Genomic DNA, 22422 nt, shown 5'->3' with positions numbered 1-22422 from the left:
CTTAACCTTGTCGTCCATCTTTTGAAAACCGAAATGATTTCCATCGTAGGGGCATGACCACCATGATAGCCCAATCGATCTTTATTACCGTGACCTAACTTAATTGCCTCTGCAAAACACACGTTAATCACAGTAATCATGTATTGCCATTAATCACCGAAACCCAACTAGGGGCCTAGATGCTTTCAGGTTTGTAATTTCATAATCTACATGTTTATAGTACTGTTAAGTATGTTTTCAAATTTTAAAATCTGAGGTTAGATTAAATCTATTATTTTAATAAAGGAAGTCTTGTTTATTTCATATCTTCTACGTTTTAGCTCTAATTTGACCTGTTCAAGTTATGTTAGATTCATAGCGACGAGATCTACGCGTTAGTAACATTGTTTACCATATTACTATTTTTGAAATTTTATGGTTTAAATCATATCTTGATTAATAATTATGCAACTAGACTTTATAAATAAAATATGATTTGTTTTACTTTAGTTTTATAATTCAAATCTAAAATTGACTTAATTCAATTTATATTATTAAAATATCTTATATATAAGAATTTATATAGATAAAATAAATGAAGCCTCTAGTTTTCTTTTCTACGTATAAAGCAAATCTATCGGTAGATGTATCTTTTTTATCGTAGCTATGATTAGCGTGCCTCTCGTGTCTGTGTGTTTGTAGCGATGCGTAGAATCGTGTTTCAAACTCTTTTACTTTTTTCTGTGATTGGTGTACTATTCTGATTTAGTTCTATTGTTTGCTTCGTATATGATTGTATAGATGCTTGTGTGGTGCTTTATGATTACGTACAGTCGGTGAGATATACGTGGTGATCAAGAAGAAGAATAAGAAGAACGCTGAAGATTAAAGCTTACCGAAGGATCGGTGTTTTAAGGCAAGTATAGCATGGGATCTTCCTTGTTGTCCTATACACCTTTAATCATTTAATTCATACTGCATGTGTCTACCTTGACTACCACTAAGGATTTCCTATTATTTTGTTACCTTGTACCTTGATGCCTTTGGGTTATTGCATTGGGTAGCTTTGCTAGTACTCAACTGCAACCATAATCTTGTAACTTGACTAATGGTATATGCAATAAACACTAAAATATGCTTTTTAGCAACATGGAAACATGAGGTTGGAGTGTTTAGCTACTTTCTAAATGCTCTAGATTTCTCTCACTAAGGACTTATCTGTAAGTGATCATCCGGGACTTACAGTACAGCTGTGAGGGCTATATGGCTCTGGCTTTAGCTCAGTATGAGGACCTTTTCTAGCTTGTTAGTGGTTACCTTTATAGCGCAAGAGGGGCTCTGGTTTATATGATCTTGGCTTGCCAAGAGGGTGCACTTTGGTTTCTTTGTATTTTGGTAGTCACTCCTTGGAGGGGAGGTTTATGCTTACTGATGGGGAAACCTTAGCGACCGTAACTTGTTAGACAAACCTTTGAAAGGCTTTATAGTGAACCCTGTCGACCTTCCTTGGTAGTAGGTCAAGAGGCTCGCGACCTCGGACAAAAGGGTAAATCACGATTCACAGTGAAAGTGTATAACCTCTGTAGAGTGTAAAACTGGTATATCAGTCGTGCTCACGGTCACGAGCAGCCTTGGAACATTTACGGAATAGATGATGAACACTGATGATACTAATGATGAAGATGCTCACTAATAATTACTGTTTATGCTATTCATTATTCATGTTTACCTGATCATATGTTTATATGGGCTTATGAATAAACTTGTTGCCACTCAATTGCTAAAAGATGACTCATTAAAAACTAATTGCAGTTAAACCAGTGTTAGTCTTTTGAGCCTCATGAACCCCATGTTATATTTGTTGAGGACGACATGTACTTACGCTTGCTTTATTTTTTAATTATTTGGATAAAAATCCCGAATTGATACCAGATTACTAGAGTTTAAAAGAATTAGGCTTGTGATCAACCAGTCAGTTGTCCCTGTGGAATTAGAGTCTTCACCCGAAGATCAAAGTTATCTTTTTGCTATTTGCTATCTAAGGTTATATTCTTTATACTAAGTACGTTATATATTGAGCATTGTCTATTAATATTACTTTTATTTGTAGTTATATGTGAGATTTAACTTCCAAGACTCATATATTGTGGTTTTATTCTTAAAATCAAGTGCTACAGAGGTACGTTTTATACTTGTTTTAACCGAATAGCTTTTCTACTACACAGGTCATAACAGTTTGTTTACGACTCACAGCTAAACCGAACCGACCCTAACAAAGTGAATGGGAGGGCAAACAAAGCAAAACAGGGTATCTGTCCTCTATAAATGCACGAACACATGCATTGTTTACCACTAACTAGTAGCATGTTCGCTTGGTCGTATTTGGCTTATAATCCATAGCTTATCAACCAACAAACAGTATTTTTCTCTCACACCAAACCAGTCAACAGTGCTTTCAGTCATGGATTATAAGTCAAACCAGCCCAAACGAACAGGTCGCAGACTTCTTGCCCACACTTCGCTTCCTCTTTGACCTGTGCTGAAAAGTTCTCCTCACTGCTTCTCGATCTCCAGCTCCATGAATCAGAGCTCAAATCTCCACTGCCTGATTCTGAGGTACCCTCTTCAGTACCGCTGTGCCGCCTGTTTCCTTCTCCTGTCATCCTTTGTACTTCTACTTGACCTCTGATGCCGAGCTTCACTGTCTGGATGAGCATCATCCTTCCTTCCCAACCTAGTGCCTTTTACAGCTTGAACTCTGATATCTATCTACATCCGAATCAACATCGCTATTTGTGGCTACCCACCGATCATTCAAGTCATGGTGATCATGCTTTTGAGGTTTCCCTCTTCCGCCACCGTTCTCATCATGGTAATAATCTTCAATGTCACGTCTCGAGCGTCTTTTAGTGTTGTGCTCCGTTCCTGTTGGTTTTTGAGCTGTAGAGTGGTGTCTTTCAAGATTGTAGTACTCCGACGATCCCCTCCTGCTCCTTTTGGCGTCATCATACTCGTACCTGCTAGTGGACTTCTCACCTGAAGGACCCTTCCTGATGTCTGTATCAGTGAAGTCTGAAGGCCAATCAGAATATCCAGGCTCCAAACTTCCATGCCTACCAGAACAGTGCTTCCTAGGCCTAGTTTTGTCATCTTTTTTTTCTCCATTACCATGATCACGTCTATGCCTTTCTTCATGCTTGTGCCTATGGGACTTACTGCCATTTCCCATGGGTGAAAATTGTCTGCCATTTGTATCTTCAACATCTTGCCTTCGGCGCTTATCTACTGCTGAAGAATCTCTTCTATGTCGTTTGTACTCGTAATCCATGCTGTGGCTACTACGTTCTTGCTTAGAGTGTGAATAATCTTGAGAGTGTCGTGTATGCACATCTTCATCCCTAGATCCTCTTGAAACATATCTGTTGAACCAAAATCAAAATATTAGTCCATAGGTATAATGGAAGCTGACAGGTAAAATGATTAACTCGTAATTTAGTATGTACCTATTGCTGGAAATTTTCAGTTTCTTCCTATCAGAGCCCTCTGAACTTTTAAAATTGGGGGGATCACTCTCCTTTTCATACATAGTATCAACTGAGGGACCAAAAAGAGCAGTCATCTTCCTAATCCAGTATCTAGGAGGAGGATTGTCCCAATCAGCCCACTCATAATCTCCTCCAGGATTGCGAAAGCAGTGAATAAAATTACACGCAGCTCCATGTGAACATGTCTGAAAGAGGACGACAAAAAATGCAGACCATATTAGCAGTTCTGAGCCTATTTCTCAAATTTTAGAGAGTATTCTCCTCTAACAAATATCAACACTTCAAACAAACTTCATATATTCTCCTCTAACAAATATCAACACTTCAAACAAACTTCATATCTGTCATGAAATCAGACTAAATTGATTAAGGAGACAAAGCTACAACCCAAGTACCTTGTATCTTGACCTCATGTAGTCACCGCATATGGCAGCCTTCCATCTTGTCACAGCAACGAATTCACATGTTATCTAAACGCACAGGAAAAATCCAGGTTCAGGTTATGCAAACAGTAGCATGTGTATTAATTTAACACAACAGACAACAGTATCTAAGGGTGCAGGCTTCTGTGACTTAAGCAAGGATTAGTGAACAATGCTATTAACCTAGGGAAAAGTCCAAATTACTCTCCCAAAGTAAGCCATGTGTCCAAATTACACCCTCTCCCACATGCAACCAAAAAAAATACAATTGGTCCAATCTACCACTTAAAAAGATCTGCTTTTTTTTTGCTTCTCCATGTACAAGCTGACTTATAAGTTATTCCCTCTGTTCCAAATTATAGGGCGTTTTGGTTTTTCTAGATACATTTCTTTTACTATGTATTTAGATAGCATAGCAAAAGCTACATATATAGAAAAGCTAAAATGTCTTATAATTTGGAAAGGAGTATGGGGTGATACCGGACGTAACTTTTTTAACATAACTTGTGCCTGTTCCCCATTATCACCGCACAAAATTTTAACTTAAAACTCAACTTAGTACACAAATTTTATAAAGGGGTAGATTGAACCAACTGAAATAGTTTGGGGAGCAAAATAAATCAAAAAATAGTTTAGGGGTTTTATCCAGCCAGACAAATTTGGAGGTAGTAATTTGTACTTTCTCCCTTAAGCTATAACAATTATCCTCACATAATACTTGAGGAATGAAACAAAGTAATTACCAGCTTTCCAGCAAAATAGCGTCCATTCATGCTGCTGTAGGCAAGAAGAGCTGAATCCAACGATTTATAGTGCACATAAACATTTCCTCGAAGATGGAAAGATCCATTTCTACATACCTAACATATTAACTGGAATCATTTCAATAATTCTATCGGATGAAAAAATGTACATAAGCCTAAATTTATGAAAATTGCAAAACACTGTTTCAGTTCCCACGGGGAACCATCATTTAGAGGTGCCTATCTGATTCACAGCGCTAAACTGTGAGTGGCTACTACTCTACAGCCCTTTTATTTCAAATTTGTGTCAAAATTTAACTTAGCCCATAGTAACAAGTGGGAATAGGATTGTGGTGTGCATTCTTCTAAGTAGAAAGATAAAAATAGAAAGAGGTCTAACAGTCAATCATATATGTGAACAGCGAGGTGAGGTTAAAATGCTTAGCTAAGACTAAGGTTGCTTTTGGATTCTTTATCAAGGACTGTTTAGCCTTGCTGGGAAAGAATGCAAAACAGGGACATGCATTTGGATAGTTGGTAAGCCTATCTTGAGGTCCGTGCTAGCAAGGTAAGGCAAACTAGCTAGGGAACAAATCCCCTAAGTCTTCAGAAGTTTGGACTTTGGACATATTCTAGTATGCAATGGCAGTGAACTACTAAAGTGAAACCAGTCTCCTCACGTAGAGCTTAAGAAATACCGATTAACCATGATCAATTAATTGTAAACTAATTCTCCAACTCTCACTCACTAAGGCAACCACGACCCTAAGAAGATATCATAATCCTTTTAGAATTAGAGCAACAATCATGCAAAGTAAACAAACTGAATATAATGAATACAACAGTAAGTGAAGCATTGGCTTAGGGAATCATGTTGTCTCAGGACAAAAGGAGGCACAAAGAACCTTGAAGTTCGCAAGTTCACCAAATTTCAGAAATTCTGTATGTACATCTTCATAAAATTCTTCATAGCTTTGTTCAATCTCTTCATCTGTGAACTGGAAAATGTTAAAGAATAACTTATGAGTCTGTGTTCAAACTATTGAAGAAAGCAAACATCTTATTGCAATTCCCATTATCACTAAGAGTAGGAATAGGAAATAAAAAAGGGGAAAGAGAGAACCAAAAGTAGTCTATTTAGCTCTAGTTCACAAACAGAACTCTTGTTTGCACAGAAGGATTAAAATAGATTCACCTGTCAGCCTAATGGTCATCAAAGACGTCCAATAAAAGAAATACTCCTCAATGGTTCAACATTAAAAATTCCCGGATACTATCAAAATTGTCAAGGATCTACTTAATAAATGATACCCAAGACATGTACCAGTTTTCAAATATTGGACACATTTCTAATAGCTATAGAAAAAACATCAAAAAGCTCAGCAACATCAGCAAAACCATGATAATTTAGGATACATGAGCAGATCAAAGTTCAAGACGTCCTCAATCTAGTGAAATCAACTGGCCTGATCACTGTATGCCTCAAGTCGAAGCTCTGAAGATAACATGAAAGAACATGCAATCTGTCGAAGTCTGAGAGTAGCCATGGAAAACTTGGGTCTTGGAACAAGAATTATCTTGAGCAGTAGATAAAATTTTCAAATGGTTCCAGGCAGTCAGTCATTTATACTCATGGCTGCTTATAAAGGCTTACAAGCTTAAAGTGGAATACTTGTTATTTTGACATGAGCTTGATTTAAGTATTGAACTATCACAACTTAAAATGGCACTGCCCATGAAACCAAAATTGAGCATCCTTAAACGTAAAAAAAATAATAGTTTAAGGATACAAAGTTATTCATTAGAGAATTTCCTCTAACAAACCTCAAGCCCTTCATCTTGCTCCAAAGCAAGGCCTGGACCGTTATACATGTTTTTCATTAGCAATGTGGTTGATTTATCAGGGTAAAAATGAACCCTGCTGCAGCGCACTCCAAAGCGACAAGCCCCTGTCTTGAGGTGAAATGGACAATGGGCCTTATCCTATAGAAATAAAAGAGGAAAAACCAGAATGTCAAGTAGAGAACAAGTTGTATTTTCTTTCTATTGTAACAGAATAAATATACAGGACATTTCTGTCCTAATAGAAAGAGAAGAATGGAGCATGCCTGCTCTGTTCCAAAATTCGGTGTCTCTTGAGCAACTTTGTCAAGTACTTCTTGAGCAGACAAAGAAGGTTCTCTCCTCTGAGCAACAAAAGAAACAGACTGTGGTGGGAGCGGATTTGATGTAGGTCTATCTTCCTGCAAGACATTTAGAGTAACCTTTATGGGCAGTATGTCAAAAAAATTGACCCGTAAGCAGCCATAAGGAACACAACCAATAGAAATTTATAACGAATAGAATTGTGACCTCATGAACTGGCAGCTTTTCCTTGGATCCCTTTGGTACTTTAACCTTTTTCTTCTTTACAATGATCTCACTTCCTTTCCATATAATTTCTGCTGGACCATCTTCAACATATTCCCATTCACTATCTTCTTCTGACTGGTTTCCTTGGTCATCTTTACGCTGCAAGAGGGGAGTTAAATTTGTAATCAGATCACTATGTTAGAATGTTTATACAACTTATTTTTTCAAAACATGCACTAGTGAATTCAAAGACGTGCTGACGGAAAAAGGATTCAACAGATGGATTAAGCTACCAAAAACATATATACATACAAATGCAGAATAAGAGTCTGCCGGCTTATACAAGCTACAAAGGTGATTGGTACTTGCCTCTGACGATGACTACAGAAACTGACATCCTATATTTACTAAGAATGACTAGCCCAGCATGCTCATCCCAGCAGAAGAAAAGGGATGCATCGATTGTGAAATGGCTAAATACGATTGTTCAGTAGAAGGAGCTAAGGAATTATGGAAAGGGCGGGGAGAGATAACCTCCTTTCGAGCGGAAGCCTCCGCAGCCCTGGCCTCCTCTTCGGCCGCAGCAGCCGCGGCCTTCTCCGCGGCGCGGGCGGCGGCGGACTCGAGCCACCGGCGCTCGGCGTCCTCGAAGGCGTGGCGCGCACGCTCGGACTCCGCAGCCACCTCGGCCTGTTGGATCTCGAGGAGGCGGCGCTCCTCCTCGGGGTCGGCCGCAGGCGCTTCCGCCTCGGCCGCCGCACGCGCGCGCGCCGCGGCCTCCCTCCGCGCCCTCCGGCGGCGCTCCTTCTTCCGCTCCCTCCGCTTCTCCCTCCTTGTCGGCGCTGTCGCCGCTGCCTCCGGGGCATCACCATCGGCGTCGGCGGCGGCGCCACCGCCCGCGGCTAAGGCCGACGACATGGCGAGCGAGCTCCTCGATTCGCTGTCGCCGGTAGTGCGCGATCGCAGCGGCCCGGCGCAATAGGCGTCGGGGTTCGCGTACAGGTGGGCCTGGGCTTCTCGTCTTCCTTCAGCTGGACCTCTTTTTTCCTTTGAGAACAGCTGGGCCTGTGTTTCCTTTGGCAAACGGAGAGGTTGGAGCCCGTTGGGCCCATTAGAAATGGGACTCATTGATGGCAGCATGGGCCAGGCTCTGTTCATTAGGGCATCGTGATCCGATCCCCTCGATCAATGCACAAATATTAATGAATTACATGGGATGGCAACAGATTTCTACCGTAAATTATTTGAGTCAGAGGGTACACCCAACTTGCATCAGGTTCTAGATCATGTTCGCTGCAAGGTAACTGATGAGATGAAACATTTTTTATGTGCCCCTTTTGATGAGAAGGAAATAAAGAATGCCCTTTTTCAAATGTCCCCAACCAGATCTCCAGGGTCTGATGGTTTTCCTGCACATTTTTTTCAGCTTAACTGGGACGTTTGTCATAAGGAGTTGACAAGGGTGGTGCTGGGGGTTCTTAATGGAAATGAAATACCAACTGAAATCAATGGTACGTTCATCGTTTTAATCCCTAAAGTCCAAAATCTAGTATCTTTGAACCGATTTCGACCTATAAGTCTTTGCAATGTTGTATACAAAATTATATCCAAAGCTTTGGCTAATCGGTTGAAAAGGGTTCTCCCGGATATCATTTCTGAGGAGCAATCAGCTTTTGTCCTTGGTAGAATCATCACTGACAACATCCTAGCTCCTTATGAATGTTTGCATTTTATGCGCACTAATAGGTCAAAAGCTAATGCTCACTGTGCTATGAAGTTGGATATGACGAAGGCATATGATAGACAGATAGAGTATAATGGAATTATCTGGAGGCAATTATGTTAAAATTGGGTTTCTATCGAACGTGGGTGAATAAAGTAATGAAATGTGTTACATCTGTTTCTTTTTCAGTCCTGTTCAATGGAGAGCGATTACAAGATTTCAAACCAACTCGAGGAATTAGACAAGGAGACCCAATTTCTCCATATTTATTTTTTATTTGTGCTAAAGGATTGTCTAGTATACTCAAAGGTGAAGGTGGCATCCAAGGAATTCAGGTTGCGCAAATGGCACCAAAGATCAACCATCTTTTATTTGCTGATGACAGTCTTTTGTTCTTCAAAGCTGCAGCGTGCAATGCAAGAGCAGTGCAAGAGTCCCTGTCAAAAAATTGTGAAGCCTCTGGTCAATAGGTAAATCTGGCAAAATCATTCATATTTTTCAGCAAAGGTTGCAGGCAAACCATTCGCAACGAAATTAAATCAATAACTCATGTGGAGAATGAATCCTTAAATGAGAAATATTTAGGACTGCCTACGGAGGTCGGTAGAGCAACAAATGGGGCTTTCCAGTACATTAAAGATAGAGTTTGGAATAAAGTTCAAGGTTGGATAGAACAAACTCTATCTGCGGGAGGGAAGGAAATTTTAATTAAAACTATAGACGAAGCAATTCCTACTTATACTATGGGATGCTTCAGACTTCCAAAAAGGATTGTGTGATCATATAAATTCTCTGTTATGAAAATTTTGGTGGGGCAAAGGCAAAAGGAAAACAAGCTGGGTGGCATGGGAAAAGATAATCCAACCAAAATATATGGGAGGCATGGGCTTTAGAGATATGGAATTTTTTAATTTGGCTCTACTTGCCAAGCAGGCAGGCACCTCCTCGCTAGGCTAAAATCACTTTGCTCCTTGTTGTTGAAGGCTATTTATTTCCCCTCAAATGACATTCTTAGTGCGCAAATTGGGAATAATCCATCTAAGACATGGAGGGCTATACGTGATGGGATAGATGTATTAAGATAGGGACTAATTAAACGCATAGGTGATGGTGAAAGCACACAAATTTGGGAGTGTAACTAAATACCAAGATCTGGAATGTACAGACCTCTGGCTTCAAAGGAACCCAACCCCTGACACGAGTAAGTGAGCTGATTGACTATACTTCTACGACATGGAAAGTTGATGTGGTGAGGCACTTTTTCCATGAGATAGACAGTGAAGCAATTCTCTAGATTCCACTAAGTATGAGAAAACAAGATGACTGTTGGGCATGGCTCCATGAAAAAAGTGGGCTCTTTACTGTATGTTCCGCCAACAGAATGTTGATTAAGACCAAGAAAACTAGAGAAGATTATTTTAAAAGCAAGGCCAATTGCTATGATATCGAGAGAAATAAGAAAGAATGGAATAGATCGTGGAGCATGAAGCTATCATCTAAAATCAAGGTGTTATGTTGGCGTCTTGCACTCAACTCAATACCCACGGCTAGTATGCTGAAAAGCGGGAATCTAGAAAAAACATCAGAATGCAAAATTTGTGGTGCAGAAAAAGATACATGGGACCATTCCTTACTGTATTGCACAATGCCTAGATGTGTTTGGGTATTAGTAGATGAGGACCTAACAGATTTGTTGGCTACTCTACATATTATTGATCCAAAGCATTGGGTTTTATTTATGTGCTGCGATATTCCGCATGTGGAAGGAAAATGGATTCTTGCTACTTCGTGGGCTATTTGGAATGCAAGGAGGAAGGCTATTCATGAAGAAATATTCTAGAGCCCTTTCTCCATCGTGGCAATGGTTAACCGCTTAATTTAAGAATTTGATTTTGTTAAGGGATTTGAGTTCAAGGGATGTATTAAACCTCAGTCAAAATCAAGAATTCAGCGATGGATAGCTCCTGAGAGGGATATGTGTAAGATAAATGTTGATGCTGATGTTGATAGAGCTAGTTCTAAAGGGACTGTGGCTGCTGTATGTCGGAGTAGTCAAGGACATTTTATTGCAGCCAGTGCTATGGTGGTTCCTAATATAACTAATCCTGAAACACTAGAAGCGATGGCTTGTCTGGAGGCACTAGCGCTTGCGAAGGACTGTGGAGTCTATAGACTAATCGTAGCTTCTGATTGTTTAAATGTAATCAATAATATAAAAGGAGATGCCTCGTTGCACTTATATGATGATCCTTCGAGATATTTATCTGACATCTAAATCCTTGGATTGTGTGCGCTTCACACATGAAGGTAGGGAGTTTAATAGGGAGGCTCATTATCTTGCAAAGTATGCATGTTCACTTGGAGCTAGCCGGCATGTTTGGCTTGGTTCCCCTCCTATGTTCCTTGATTTAAACATTTTGAAATGAAAATATATGCCTACCTTCCTAAAAAAGAACTCAACAGTTTCTCAAAAAAATCAAGAAGTCAACAAGGCTACATCTTGAAGCTGCAGGGGCTTTTGACTTCTCAAAAAACGTTGTAGCTGCTGCAGAATCAGGCTGTAGCGAACAGCCCAAAAACCTCTAAAAAGTGCTAATCCACTAACATGCTTTTTAAATGGCACGAGTATGTGGTGTGGTGTGCATTTTTCATCATTACCACCATGGGCGAAGCCCAGTTAGGCCCACTGGATGCCCAGGCACCCAGGCCAAAATCGAAACTACCATATTAGTAGAAATATTTCACCCTTTATGCACCCCCCTTGGCCCAAAACGAGGCAGCCCCCACCAGCCCAAACCCACATCGCATGTTGCTTCCAGGAGAAGGAGACGGGAAACATCCCCGCGCGGCAACGCGCGAGTCCGCGAGGGCCAAGGAGGCCGCGACGTTTCGCCTAACGCAGCGAGCCAGCGACGCCAACGGCAGCAGTGATGCAGCTCGCCGACGACGCTCCCTGCTGACATTTGCGCCCCTTTCCCTTCCCGGTTTCCCTGTCGTCGAGTCGAGCCGAGCCGAGCGCCTGACGGCCGCGGCAACCGAGCGGCAAGCACCCTCGCCCTCATGGCCTCACGGCCTCTCTCTGTTCTAGTCCAAAAGAAAAGGCAAGGCATCAAACCATCAATATATTTATCTTGTATTTCAATCAATTTAAGCCTCACATCTGATTTCGATTCTTGCTGGTTATATGTTGAAATTGAGTAGCCTGCAGGTTTAGGGTTAGTGTGTTAATTGGGGTTTTCTCTTTTTTTATATATGTATACATTTATGATAGTATGGATCTGCAATTTGATTATGTTTGCAAATGATAGGTAATCATGGAGAGGTTTTATAAACGGAAAGCTCAAGACATAGACAGTGCCAACAATAACAGAAATTCATGTCTAGATGATCTCAATTGGAAAGAGGAGATTAAATATGACCTAGGCTTTTGTTGTTTCTTATTTAGAGAAAAGAAGGATGCAGGATATGAATCATTTTGTAGTTAATGGTTGGAATGGTTATGATAGGAAAGGAAGGTTAAAGTCACATGTTGGTGATGTTGGTGGCTTACTCGACCTGCGGGGAGTTATGACGGCCCTCGGGTTTTCCCTTTAAGAAGAAGATCTTCTCACACAAATCGAGAAAACCCCCAAACCCCCGCCCCCATCCTGACGCGGCGATATCTGTTGCCCTATGAGAACCGGGCCAGGGCCATAACTGCCCTTTGGCACCTAGGGGTGGGCGAGGGGATTTTTTTAACCTCAGCCTAAAATTCGCTCCCATGGGGAGTCAAACTCAGTACCTGAGGAGTGCCGCCGGGTCACCTAACCGTTTGAGCTAGGCGCCATTACACTATAATGCAATGAAGAAGTGCGATGATTTGTTACAAAGAAAGCAACACATAGATGTTGCTTACAATCAGATAAGTGAGGCTGCTAAGAAGGCTTACTTTATTCGGTTGAATGGATCCATTGATACTGCTAGGCTGTTGTTGAAGCAAGGATTGCCTTTTTCGTGGCCATGATGAGTCAATAGAATCCCACAACAAGGGGAACTTTAAGGAGTTTTATGATTGCTTAGCGCAACATGATACAGAGTTACAGAGAGCGATGAGTACAAATGTTGCAGCTAATAGTAGTTTGCTTGCTCCTGAAATTTAGAGGGACATTGTTGAATGTTTTACAAATGAGATTGTACACTCTATCCTTGAAGAACTTGGGAATGACGTGTTTTGTTTGCTAGTTGATGAGTCAAGAGATGTTTCTTGCAAAGAACAAATGGTTGTGGTCTTGAGATATGTTGATAAATGTGGGGTCAGTGAAAGAGAGGTTTGTTGGCCTTGTGCATGTGACTGAAACAACTTTTCCCACTTGAAGTCATCTATTGATTCTCTACTTGCAAAGTTCAAACTAAGCTTGAAGCAAGTTCGAGGCCAAGGATACGATGGTGCTAGCAATATGCGAGGTGAGTTCAATGGCTTGCACAATCATTGATCATGAGAGAAAGTAAAATAGCTTATTATGTGTATTGCTTTGCTCACCAACTTTAGTTAGTCATTGTGGCAGTTGTGAGAAAACATAAGGGTGTAAGCAATTTCTTAAACATGACTTCTATCTTATTAAATGTGGTGGGTGGGTCAGCTAAGAGAAGGGATATGGTTAGAGATATTAATCATGAACAAGTCAAGAAGGCACTAGGTTGTGGGCAACTTGAGACCAGGACAGGGTTAAATCAAGAGCAATGCCTTCAAAGACCTAGGAGATACTCGTTGGAGTTCTCATTATAAAACTCTCAAGAGTTTAGTAAACATGTTTTGTACAATAGTTGAAGTGCTCAAAGTTGTTGAAAAGGATGACAGAGATTGGAAAAATAGAGATCAAGCATCAAATCTTCTGGTATACTTCAAATCTTTTGACTTTGCCATTTATCTGCATCTCATGTTGACTACCTTAACTGCCACAAATACCTTGTCATTAGCATTGCAACACAAGGATCAAGACATTGTAAATGCCATTGGGTGTGTGAAAGCAACTAGACTCCATTTGGGTGATCTTAGAAGAGATGGGTGTGAGAAATTATTAGATGAAGTGAATGAGTTTTGTGACTTGCATGAAATTGATAGACTAGAAATGGAAGATACATATACTGATCCTCGACAACCTAGGAAAAAATCAGGAATTACAAACAAGCATCACTATGAAGTGGATTGCTTTAATGATGTTATTGATTGGCTAGTTCAAGAGTTTGATAGCTGCTTTAGTGAGACAAGCTCTCAATTGCTTGTTTGCTCGGCCGCTTTCAACCCAAGGGATTCATTTCAGGCTTTCAATGTGGAGGATTTGATGAGCTTAGCAAAACTATATCCTGATGATTTTAGTACTGATGATTTGAGAGACCTTAGCCACTATCTTTGCCTTTACATTGCCGATGTGCGAGAAGATGCTAGATTCTCCAACATAAACACTATTGGTGAGCTCTCTCAAAAAATGGTTGAGACAGGAAACATCGTTGTTATCCATTGGTCTATCGACTCTTGAAGCTTATACTAGTATTGCTTGTCGCTACTTGCAGCAGTTGAGAGATGCTTTTCAGGAATGAAGATTATCAAAACAACTTTGTCTAATCGCATGGGTGATCAGAACTTGAGTCATAGACTTATTTGCTATCTAGAGAAAGACGAAATGAAGAAAGTGACCAATGAGGCCGTGGTTCGACGTTTCATGACAATGGAAGGAAAATGGCAGTAAATATGATCTCTGATAGGTAATGCAATGCATCTACTATTAATGGAAAATTCTATAGTTTATTTGCTAAATAACTGACCTATATGTTTTCTTTCCTTTTAGGCTAGTGGGATCTTCATCATGGTCTCCTAGATCACATATTTTGCTAAATGAGGCATGTTTTGTTCATGATTTTGGGATTCTATCAATGATGACTACACTAAAGTGATCAATGCTTGTCTTCTTTTTGTTAAATGGTGAGTGTTATGTTTGGACCAAAATCTCATCTCTATTGCTAAAAGTCGAATTTGATATTAAAATATGGTAGTTGCACATTAGTTATGCTATTTTTGATTGAACATCATATCAGTTAATGTAGTTATGAATTAAGTGGTGCACCCCCATCATTTTGCTCTAGCTTCGCCCCTGATTACCACTGAGCACTGATGATCAAGACTACGACGATCCATGCGTGTTGGGTTTGTTCGGGTGGCGTGGCTCTGCAGTTGATTTTTGGAGCCTCGTGAGCCGTTGGGCTGCATCTACTCGACGTGTGCTTGTTCGTGTGAAGCGGGAGCGATGCCACGTCGTTTTCCGTAGCTTGCCTCATGCACCCAGTCACCTAGACATAGTAAATAAATGGCGAATAGCGGGACACGATGGCAATGTACATGTGGTGGCTGCTCATTGCTCACAAGTCACAACCGAAGCGAAGCTCTATCATTACATTTTGGGGCAACAAGAAACCAAGATATCAGAGAAGACAATTGGTATCCTAATGCTATCTTACTAAAAATACAATCATGTTTAGAGAGTGTAATGATGATAAATCTATCTGAGCGAACAAAAGAAAATATCTCCCCTGTTCCCAAAAGAATACGATTCTCGCTTCTCGTTATTCAAGAAATTGCTAATACTTATGATACCAAATAAGTACTCCCACCGTACTGATAAAAAAGTCATTTAGGACAAGCATTTAACATACAAAGGATTGATTAATTAGGGTAGAGCTTTCCCTGTCTATCCCTATTAAATACGGTTGTGGGTCTTTCGTAGACAACAACCTCACGCAACTTGATTGGTTAGCACAGCAACTCCTGAGACTTGAGGTTCCAGGTTTGATTCTTCGTGGGCGCAATTTTTTGTCAGTGCGTGATTTTAGCGTTTGCCTCTGTCTGTTGCGCGTGTGCGTTTGCATGGCACTGTGTGGTTGCATGGCGCACGCTGGCCGAGCGTTTTTTGCGTTTGCCTTCGTCTATTGCTCGCGTGTGAGTGTGTTTTTGTTGCATCGCGCTAACTCCTCTGACGTTGAAAGGTCCTAATATGGCTAGAGGGAGGGGGGTGAATAGCTTATTTAAAAATCTACAAACTAACTAGAGCAATTTGATTAGTACGATAAATAGCGAGATACAAACTTGCTCTAGCTCTACAAGGGTTGCAAGCCACATATCCAATAATTCTAGTTACTATGATCACTATACACACAATTTTGCTAAGTCACTACTCACTAAGAGCTCTCACATACACTAAAGAGCTCCACTATATGAATTTAAACTACAAAGCAAGCTCTCAATTTTAGCTACACTAAAGAGCTTGTTACAACTAGTTTGTGAGAATGTAAATGAGTGAGTAGGGTGATTATACTACCGCATAGAGGAGTGAACCAATTACAAAAAGAATACTAATTCAATCACTAGGAGAATACCAAAGGGCAAGAGACAATCAATTTTTCTCCCGATGTTCACGTGCTGAGCATGCTAGTCCCTATTGTGTCGACCAACACTTGGTGGTTCAGCGGCTAAGAGATGTTGCACGAGCCTAGTCCACATAATTGGACACCGCAAGAATCTACCCACAAGTGAGGTAACTCAATGACACGAGCAATCCACTAGAGTTACCTTTCAGCGCTCCACCAGGAAAGGCACAAGACCCCTCATAATCACCGCGATTGGAGCCGGAGACAATCACCAACCTCCCGCTCGACGATCCTCGCTGCTTCAAGCCATCTAGGTGGCAGCAATCACCAAAAATAACAAGTGAATCCTGCAGTGAAACACGAACACCAAGTGCCTTTAGATGAAATCACTCAAACAATGCACTTGGATTCTCTCCCAATCTCACAAAGATGTTGAATCAATGATAGAGATGAGTGGGAGAGCTTTGGCTAAGCTCATAAGGTTACTATGCCAATGCAAATGACCAAGAGTATGAGCTTGAGCCAGCCATGGGGCTTAAATAGAGAGCCCCCACGAATAGAGTCGTTGGCTCCTCTACCCCTGAAAAATTAGAGCGATCGGACGCACCGGTCAGTTTGACCGGACGTAGGACCCCAGTGTCTGGTCTTTAGATATTCGCCATGTGTCCCCTGACTTCAAATGTTGATTGTCCAATCTCAACGGTCATCAGTGCACTTAAGTTGTGATCGGATGCACCATCACTGGCGTCCGGTCGTTTCTAGTAAAGTTCTAGAGACAGTTTTTCGCAACCGGATGCGTTCGATGGCACATGACCGAACCCAAGCAAGCATCTAGTCAACACTGTCTCTTTCCCTGTTGCTTGCATCAGCTTTCGTCACTAGGTGACCGGATACACCCCCTGCGTGTCCGGTCCCTTTTTCACTTCAGCGTCTGGTCAAGGGACCGAGGGCGGCCTTCACTGCGCGCCACTGACCGGATGTAGGGTCAGAGTCCGATCACTGCCCAAGGTAGAGTCCGGTCAATATGAAATAGCTCTTTTTGACCCTAACCCTCACCACCCTTGATCAAATATGCCAACAACTAAGTGTATCACCTTGTGCATGTGTGTTAGCATATTTTCATAAAATATTTTCAAGGATGTTAGCTTTCCACTAGATCCTAAATGCATATGCAATGAGTTAGAGCATCTAGTGGCACTTTTGATAACCGCATTTCGATACGAGTTTCACTCCTCTTAATAGTGCGGCTATCGATCCTAAATGTGATCACATTCGCTAAGTGTCTCGATTACTAAACCGAAAAGCTCCTATAAATTTTACCTTTGCTTTGAGCTTTTTATTTTTCTCTTTCTTCTTTTCCAAGTCCAAGCACTTGATCAATACCATGGTATCACCATCATCATGTCATGATCTTCATTTGCTTCACCACTTGGAATGTGCCACCTATCTCATAATCACTTTGATAAACTAGGTTAGCACTTAGAGTTTTATCAATTCACCAAAACCAAACTAGAGCTTTCAGACGTCACAGAGTCTGCCGTTGCATCCATGGAGGGACGAAACGGCAAGTGCGGCATCGGCGAGAAAGCGGCGAGCACGGCGTAAGCAAGGAAGCAGTGAGGGCAGCATCGGCGAGGAAGCGTTGGCGAGGAAGCAGCCAGGCCAGGATAGATGAGCGATTGAGGACGAAGGGAGACAAGCGAGCAGCGCGGCATGCAAAGCGAGGCTGCGCTATTATTAGTACGTGGTGATAAAATGAGCAATAAATGGGCGACGCGGCGTGCGAAGCGGCAGGGGCAAAGCCATCCCAAATCCATGCAAGCGCTCGGCGACATCCTTTACGCAAACGAGCAAAAGTCTCAGAACGCCTTCCTTTTCCTATACGGAGGGAGTATTATTAGATTAATTAAAACATACCCGTATGTTCATAGTAAACTATTTATAAATGTAAATATCTCATACGTCTTGAAAAGAATATGATTCTCGCTTCTCATTGTTCAAAAAATACCGATGCTTATGATACCAAATAAGATTAATTAAAAACGTACTCATATATTCATAGTAAACTATTTATAAATATAAATATTGCTATTATTTTCTATAAATTTGATTAAATTAAAAAAGTTTGATTTGTCATAGATCTTTTCTTTCAAAATGGAGGGAGTACTAGCAGAACCAGATAAATGCCACTTGTTCGCCAACTCGACAGCTCGCCCGAATTTTTTATATTTTAGCCCTTTTTAAAAAGTTTCTCGCAAATAGACCTCTGGCGGAAAGAATTCAGAAAATGGACCCTTAGCTCGGCACCATTGGTGCTGTCGCCGAGCTAACACGTCTCGGCGCCAGCGTCTCTAGCGTCGAGCTCTTAGGCATGGTAGATGACATGGCAGTGAGCTCGGGGCACGGTAGATGACATGGCAGTGAGCTTGGCGCAAAAGCCGTAGATCTTGATGTCGAGCTCGGCGCCAGAGTGACTGGCGCCGAGCTCACTGCCATTTAACCCTGGCCAACCTTCCTGCCCGAGCATTCTTCCTCTTCTTTTTCCTCTCTCTCGGGTTTTTTCTCTCCCCACTTCACCCTACCTCATGAATCGGCATATTGGACCTTGGAAACTTTGATTTGATCCGTAGATCTTCGAGAGCAAGGTATCCTCACTCCCCTCCTAGTTTTTTTCTCATCGATTGGGTATGTATTAGTCGGATTTTTGAACGTAATAATCGTCATCACTTAGGGTTTTATTGTATCCATCAATATATGTATTATACAACCGTAGGATGATGCCAAGGCGTGAAAAAGCTAGCAAACCTAGGCGTATGTAGTTATTTTATGGGTTCATTGTTGTACATCAAATGGGAAACCCTAGGTTTATGGTTTAATGTTAACTGTTTTGGGTTCTTAGAATGAAATTGGTTATATTATAGTTATGGTTCTCATTAACATTTATTTGTGATGTTTTGATTTATGTTTGTTAAACAACATCCGTTTTGTTAGATTCAAGAAATATTTCGGGAGGAGTTTTGGCAAAAAATGGGGTCGTCCTCGAGAATTATACCCCGACGCGTCTAGCAAAGATGCCCCCATCCCTTCTGACCTCCCTGTCCCTAACTGTGATAGTGGTTTCTTAGCCCATGTTTTTCAATCGAAACATCCAGACACAGCAGCGCGTTGCTTCTACACATGCAGTCATTTTAATGTAAGAAATTATTTCCACTATCCTTTTTCTTTATTTGTGTAAGTATGCTACTAATATTTTGTTAGAATCTCATTGTGTAGGACCATGAGAGGTGCTTTTTCTTTTAGTGGATTGATGGTGCAGACAAGTTTGATCCTAGATACCTCCTTTTCGACGATTGGTTTAGAGGGAGACATCCACATGAGCACTTCAAGCGGTGGGTTTCACCCCCTAACCCTCCGCCAATGACAGCTAAGGAGAAGCACCTAGCCACAGTTAGACGACTCGAAGAACCTCCTCTGTACGATTGTGGAGATCGAGCTGTAATAAACCCTGAGAATACGTTGGAGTTTGTGTGTCCAAACAAGCACGAAGTAAGTGCAAAGTGTATGTGTTGAAATGTTGAGCTATATGTGTTCATGTACTAATGTCCTTTTATTTAGGTATTTTCAATGGCGAAGTGTTGTTTCAAGGAGTGATTGTATGGTCCTAAGAACCAATGGCCGGAAGAACCGCGAAAGGTTAAGGAAAAGAAGAAAGAAAGGGTGATTTATAAAGCACCTCCTGTCATGTGCGAATGTGGTGTTAAATCCAACTATGGCCAAGTCCCTTCGGAGCTTGGAATAGGCCATTATTGTGGCCATATGGTTGAGTATGCTGAGGTTGGTTATTTTTGTGGTAAACATAAAATCGTATTTTGTTTCTTTTGCTAAGACATATATGATAGAATTTGCCGTTTGAATAGAGCACTAGGAAATGCAGGTGGGAATGTTATGATGGTCAAGCTAAGTTCTTGGATGAACTAAAGAAGAGGCAAGTAATTGCACGGAAGAGGGGATATGCACCTGACTACGTCAACCTATTTGTTAAACATCACAAAGAAAAGATACATGAGTTTGCTAGACAGCGCGGTATATGTAACCCGATCGATGTTGGGCTTAACAAATGGGGATTGGAGAGGCGGATGACTGTTAGAGGAGGAGAGGGCAAGGAATGAGGCAAGAGAGGAGACAAGAGTATAGATGCAGGTCTTGAATGAGCATGTTGTTGTACATTATGTGGCAGTGAGTGCTTGAAAGGCATTTTTTTGTTGCATGATTTTAAATGAAATATAATCGCATTGCTAACTGATTGCATTTTATACATGAAGAGATTGGTTGCAGCGAGGAACATGCCACTAGAGCTAGCTCATGCAAGGTATGAGGAGAAGAAGTTAGATGAGCATAGATCTTGAGTTAGGTCACACAGTTCAATCACCAATTAGTGTTGTCTGATGAGGGGGACGAGGATGAGGACGACACTGTAGACTGAGTGAGCTCATTGCTCTAGCAGAGGCGGGCTTGCAGGTGTAGGAGGCTAAGGACTGATACTAGCAGACTAAGCGAGCTCATCGCTCTAGCAGAGGCAGGGTTGCAGGCGAAGCTAGGCAGAGGAAGACACTGGCAGACTGAGCGAGCTCGTCGGTCTAGCAGAGGCGGGCTTACAGGCGGAGGAGAATGATGACGCGTTCTTCACTCAGGCCATAGCGGCCGCAGATGAAGCGGAGGCCGCTTACTACAGGCGATAGGTAGGTTAGAGAAATGCAGGTGAGCCTAGCCACAGCAACAGGGTTGTAGTAGAGGACTGGTACTCGGATGATGAGTGACTTACTCAGTATGTTAGGGCAGGTGCAATATGGATCATTGCAGAGTGCCTCCTGTGAATCGGCACCATTGTTGTTGTCGTCCTATCTGTCGTCCTTATAACCGCTACTAACTTCCCTTTCTAGATAGAAGATATGGTCCTGCAGGTAGTAGATGTACTCCGCATGTGGATAAATAGGTCGAGGATCGACCCACCTACTGAACCCATAGTTGTTTTCGGCAAACGCCTAATCGGAATGAGCAAGATCGTTGAACTCATGAACTCTAGGATCACGGTGGCTGGGAAAGATACGCCTCATCATGTCAACATCACTCTCCGTCAGCTCTCCAACAGGGCGATCATCATCAGAATCAAGAGCCCTAGCTATCTCATATGGCTCTGAATTATGCATAATTTCAACACTATTTGAGCCACGGGATCCATCTCCAAAGTGCACTTACGCAGCAACAGGAGGCACATCCACATTCTCAGGAATGTCTCCTGCAACATTAGTAGAGAAATGAGGAAAGAATAAAAGAAATAGATGGGGTAAGCTCCCAAAAACTATGCGGTTAAGACACTTACTCGGATGATTCTGTGTCAAAGGGATCTCATAAGGAGGATCTGCCATGGAAACATGAGTTTGACAACCATCTCCAACTACCATATTGGGGGCAGATTAAGCATCGGGAACCGTATGTGCAATCTACACATGCAGATAAGGTTCTAGAACAGGAGGGTCGATGTGTGCCTGATGATCCATTGCTAGGGTAAACCCATGAGGGATGGGATCAACTAACACCCGACGCACAATCACATCCAAACATTGTAGCTGGCTCTTCATAGCCGATCTCATATAGTTCTCCTACTGATCCGCACAACCAATTGCGATCATTCGTTTGAATATGTTGAGAGGAGAACCTAGGTGTAGTACACCATCAACTGCAATGTCATCATCTCCAAGACAATGCAGCTCATCCCGAGCTCTTGCAACCATCTCACTAAATAAAGGCCTATCATTGATTAGCACAGGCACGCTTTGCATGTCAACAAACTCAACATATACATAGCGATCGCTTTCAACGGTGCCTCCATGATATATGGTGACTAGGTTGTCCATCTAGTTCAAACACGTAACGAAACATATGTCATTTAGTCCAAATTAGATGATAGATAGTACCTAACAAGTACTTTCTAACTACAAACTAAGTAAATAAGATAATAACTACGTATATATATGTAGTGTACTCACTAAATAGCTAGATCATATGTAATTAACTAAATATGTAACTACATATCTAAGTAGCTATCTAACTATATCTATGTACCTATGTATCTATGTTTCTATCTATCGATATATATATCTCACTAGATCACTAACTAAATCAACTATCTGAGTCATCATATTAACTAGTAAATAACAAATGCCAACTAAGTAGGTACCTTTCCAACGACTGATCCGCGG

General features: G+C 41.4%; 1 pseudogene; it reads right to left on the bottom strand.

The window, feature by feature from the left end:
* Positions 1-2113: 2113 nt before the first annotated feature.
* On the bottom strand, positions 2114-8055 carry LOC136477460 (zinc finger CCCH domain-containing protein 16-like; annotated as a pseudogene).
* Between the last annotated feature and the right edge of the window lie 14367 nt (positions 8056-22422).

Source organism: Miscanthus floridulus, chromosome 8, assembly GCF_019320115.1.
Source record: "Miscanthus floridulus cultivar M001 chromosome 8, ASM1932011v1, whole genome shotgun sequence".
Taxonomy (NCBI): Eukaryota; Viridiplantae; Streptophyta; class Magnoliopsida; order Poales; family Poaceae; genus Miscanthus; species Miscanthus floridulus.
Note: the sequence above shows the minus strand (reverse complement) of the source record. Positions and strands in the feature narration are given on the sequence as shown.